We start from the raw sequence: 5,228 nt of genomic DNA, 5'->3' as shown, positions 1-5,228 counted from the left end.
TTTACTGCTACTGAAATTCATACTCAAAAGAAAGCATAATATTCATATGGATGATACTGGAAGGAAGTCTGCCACCAGGCCAAATGGCAGCAACATATGCCTTTGAGAATAATTCTGGGCTACTTCCAGCCAGCAGTCCCTAAGGATATTGTTTTATCTCTATCATCTGGTGGGACCTGTGAAAGCCGGAGCATTAGAGTTCCCTTTTAAGTGTAAAGTACTTGAAAATTTAATCAAGGAGAATCCATAAATTCTCTCTCTAAATTGAGCTGATATTAGATAGCAATTTGTATAGCTATTCACTGTATAAATATCTTTGAAAAAATAGTTCAGAAAAAGGGGCATCTAGTAATTCACTGTGCAAGAGATGCAGAATCACGAAATACCATGAGGAATTGTCTCCTCTCACTACCTCCACTGAATGGTTGTCCAGGAGATTAATATTTCTTCAAAAATGTCTATAGGCCAAACCAAGGAGCCCCCAGCTCACACTTCCTATACTCTCATAGACTGTCTCAAAAACATATATTCCAAAAGCAGTTCTCAGGGCCTGATGCAATTTTTATCTCCTCATGTTCTTCCCTATCATTTTCCAATAACTGAGTGACTCTATTTTGTAGTAAAATGTTCCATAATATTTACTGAGTCTCTTTATCTGGCTAGGTATCTTACCAAGCATTCTATGTGGCTTATATCATTTAAGGCTTGCAATAAGTTTATAAATGAGATATTATTATCCCTATCTTATAAAGAAACAAGATTTCCATTCAAGATTGTATGGTAAATCACACACACACACACACACACTCAGCCTACCCTCATTGATAGTACAAAAAGAGTTGATAAAATTTAAAAAGAAAAATTATAAAGATGTAGCCATTCTCAATAAAATTAACAAGTCAGGAAACAACAGATATTGACAAGGATGCTGAAAAAGGGGAACATTCCTACACTGTTGGTGGGAATGCAATCTGGTGCAGCCACTCTGGAAAACAGCATGGAGGTTCCTCAGAAAGTTGAAAATAGAGCTACCCTACAACCCTGCAAATGCACTACCAGTTATTTACCCCAAAGATACAAATATAGTGATCCAAAGGGGCACCTGTACTCCAATATTTATAGCAGCAATGTCCACAATAGCCAAACAATGGAAAGAGCCCAGATGTCCATCAACAGATAATTGGATAAAGAAGATGTGGTATATATATACAATGGAATATTACTCAGCCATCAAAAAATGAAATTTTGCCATTTGCAATGAGGTGGTTGGAACTAGGAAGTATTATGCTAAGTGAAATAAGTCTTTCAGAGAAAGACAATTATCATATGATCTTACTGATATGTGGAATTTAAGAAACAAAACAGAGGATCATGGGGGAAGAGAGGAAAAAATAAAACAAGACAAAACTAGAGAGGGAGACAAACCATAAGAGACTCTTAATCATAGGAAACAAACTGGGGGTTGCTGGAGGGGAGGGTGGTGGAGGGATGAGGTAACTGGACATTAAGGAGGGCATGTGATGTAATGAGCTCTGGGTATTATAAGAGTGATGAATCACAGACCTGTACCTCTGTAACCAATAATACATTATATATTCATTAAGAATAAATAAATAAATAGCTATTCTCAAAAACAAAATTAATACCTCTATGTACTTAAAAAATAGCAAAATTATAAAGCAGTAAGTTGGACTAAAGACACAGCCTCCTGGCCTCCATTATACGAAAGTAGGCAATGGAATTTAACTCCTGAAGGGTATTGGAACTAAAAGTACTCCCACACGGTAGGATTCCAGAAGCAAAACCATTGCTTAAAATAAGGGTCCTACTCTTTTCCTTCAGTGTGCCACTAGAGATCCTGGTGTCACCATGGGCCACTGCTCTGCCTGCTATTACCAGTATTGTGAGATCAAGCCATATCCAAATTCTTGCTTCTGCAGAGATATCCTTGATGTGAAGATCCGCACCTTCGACCTGGGGCAGAAGAAGGCAAAAGTGGATGAGTTCCCACTATGTGGCCTCATGGGATCAGATGACTTCGAGCAGCTCTCCTCTAAAGCCCTGGAGCCCACCTGCATTTGTGCCAACAAGTACATGGAGAAGAACTGTGGCAAAATGGTTTCACATCTGAGTACATCTCCAACCCTTCCACGTCATCTGTATCAACAAGATGTTGTCCAGTGCTAGGGCTGAGGGGCTCCAAACAGATATGCTGGGTGCCTTTGGAAAGCCCCGGGGCACAATGGCCAGGGGTCAACTTTGGCCAAGTTATCATGTCCATCTGTACGTACCAAGCTGCAGAACAAGAAGCATGAGATTGAGGCCTTACACAGGGCCAAGCTCAAGCTCCCCGGCAGCCAGAAGAGCCACATTTCCAAGAAGTAGGGCTTTATAAGTTTAATGCATATGAATTTTGAGACATGGTGGCTGAAAAGCAGCTCATCCAAATGGCTGTGGGGTCGAATACAAAATACATCCCTAATTGTGCCCCCCTGGACAGATGGCGTGCTCTTCACTCATAGGAATCTCAACACTGTCCCCTCCTTATTCATGCCCACCAAAAAAATCCTACTTCCTGTCAAAAAATAATAGGAGTCCTACTGGTGAAAGAGGACTGAAAAAAGCTGACCACTGTCACAGAATACAGCTTAGATAAAGCTACATTTTGATAGAACCATAAGGGCAAAAATGCCTTCCTTCCAACACTGGGGCTTAGTTGACCAGTGTTTCGGACTGGTCTATGATAGGCACAATACCAACATAGGCCATAAGCATGGAGCATGTGAAACGGTCCCAGAGTGATGACTGATAAAGGTAAATAAAAAGTGGGCATACTTACTGGCTCCCTAAGATTTCTCTTATAGTTTCCTTTACTCCCTGAAACTCCTGTACATGGCAGATAGTCTTAGATAGAGTTTCAGTGGACATCGGGGTTCTCTCATCAACATCCACTCCATGCCTCCTTCCCTGTGGAATATCTGTGTGGTTTGGTTGGGATCAGACTAAGTTACTTCTCATTCCCTAACCTCGGTCTTCTCCTAATTTCTGAGTTAGAGAGGAATCATGATGGGATTTCAAAACAATGTATACATTAAAAAATTGTAAATCTTGGGCAATGTCAACTTGCTTCTCCCACTGCAGCCACAGCTTCTCAGATTTCTTTGATTTGGTATCTCTAGAGACTCAGAATTTGAAGAAAGTATGTCTTTCTCTCTCTTTTATACATTTTATTGTGATAAAGACTCTCAGAATTGCCTCTTGTGTGCAGCTGTCTCTTATTTGAAAAGTTTGCCTGATATTGATATTATTTTTCTACCTCTGGTTCAGCAATAATTTCATAGGAACATTAGTTCTCAATTCTCCTTTCTCACTCTCTTTGACACCCCTCCCTCCAACATTGACTTCTTGGTGATGACAGGTGCCACAAGGAGCCTCTGGCAGAGAGGTGATATATTATTTCTTTTTTGCTCTCACCTTACTCACAACAGTCATTGAATTTGTTTTAGATGAAACTGGAGCTGGCTCTGCAAGCAATTAAGTTGTCTTAACCAAACAAATGCAGTGACTGGAATTTCCACATGGCACAGCGTTTCACATTTATTGCATCTGGGGTTTGAGAAAAATCACACTTTAAAGCGTTATGAAATGAGTTTTACAGAACTGGCAGGAATTCAATGTTGTATAGAAAATCAAGTAGGGTAGACTACTGAGAAATCAAAAATAAATAAGTGTAAGAGAAAATTATATGGTGGAATAGGGAAAGAGAAATAAAAACAAGAGCAAATAAGGCCTTTTAGGAGTGATAAAAAAGGTGAAAATATCAAGATAACAACTGTATTTTCTAAACACAGATTCTCCTTAGGATAGCAATTTGGACACTGAGAACAGTCAAAATTCTGCATTCCAATTATAAAAAAGTATTTTATCTTAATTTCTCCAGGGCACTTTTTGTTCCTTACAATAATATCTTAGAAACATCATTTTAGGAGGAATTTGCTCTTGATTTGTAGTTTTACGTTTTGTGGCAAATCCCCTCAAAGACGTTAATGTGCTGGTACTGTATGGCCTGAAAGGGTGTCTTTCAAAGTTGATAGGTTATACTCAGGAAACCGAAGATCAGAGAAGGTGACACATAACCTAGGAAATAAATCAACCTAACCACTCCACATGATCTGACCCTGATACTAAATGATAACTGGTTTACTTGAGAGACAACTCTGTAGTCAATTTTGTCAATTTTCTGAATGATGACACACATATAAATTGCATCTGTTCTTACTTACTGATATTGGAGGAAGAATAAATGTCAGTTTGTACCAAAAAATATCCAAACAGGTCTCCCTTGTATCCCCCTGAAGTTTCCCCTGAAGATCTTATTACATAATGATTATAAATACATATTTCAAGTTTGATGACCTTGAAGGAATTCTTGGTAAGATTAGCAAGGCGGAGGAGGGTTGCCCAACAAATAAACATTATGAGGAGATTTATAGGCACTTAGGGAAGAGGATTCTTAGCACTTTTTAGACAAATGGTTATATAGAACCAAGAAACAGCAAAACCGCAGGTAGTAAATAATGTGTTCAAAATTTAACATTCCAAGAAGGAGAGAAGGAACATTGTGAATGGGTTACAAAAGGAGGAGTAAGATTGGAGGAAAATTAAATTGCAGTAGAATATAAAGGGATTGGGGATTGTTGGGCTGCAATCTCCATCCTTATTCAGTATGGATATTTTATGGCCATGGGACTCATTTTATATTTTTAAAGAGCCTTTTCCTCTCTCCTGATGGTATTTATTTCAGAGAATTAGAATTTAAATCATTACCGAAATAACAATAAAATCGTAGCTTTAACAAGGTCTGACTGATGATGTAGTAATCCTGAATTGACCCTAGGTGAGAATTAACCCCTGAGAGATCGCAGTAACTAGGACGGTTACTGCAAATCAGTGCAGGACAGGGCTGCAGAATAATTTAGCAGGTCCGGGGAAAGAATTTAGCCAGAATATTTAGGTGGAGTGAAAGCTCTACTATTTACTTACTGCATTATATTCACTTTAGAAAAGAACATTAACATACCTGAGTCTCAGTGGCCTTGTGCGTAAGTGTGATAACATACTGCCTCTCCTACTTCTCAAGGTTACTGATAAAACCCATTTTCATCCCCACCAGGACTACAGTTCATTGATCATCGATAGGACATTTTTTTTTTTTTACCATCTCTCCT

At 38.8% G+C, this 5,228-nt stretch overlaps 1 pseudogene; it reads left to right on the top strand.

Moving 5' to 3' along the window:
• The first annotated feature begins 1,869 nt into the window (after positions 1-1,869).
• LOC100474658 lies at positions 1,870-2,522 on the top strand (annotated as a pseudogene).
• The last annotated feature ends 2,706 nt before the right edge of the window (positions 2,523-5,228 follow it).

The sequence above is a fragment of the Ailuropoda melanoleuca genome, chromosome 8 (genome assembly GCF_002007445.2).
Source record: "Ailuropoda melanoleuca isolate Jingjing chromosome 8, ASM200744v2, whole genome shotgun sequence".
In the NCBI taxonomy this organism is placed as follows: Eukaryota; Metazoa; Chordata; class Mammalia; order Carnivora; family Ursidae; genus Ailuropoda; species Ailuropoda melanoleuca.
Note: the sequence above shows the minus strand (reverse complement) of the source record. Positions and strands in the feature narration are given on the sequence as shown.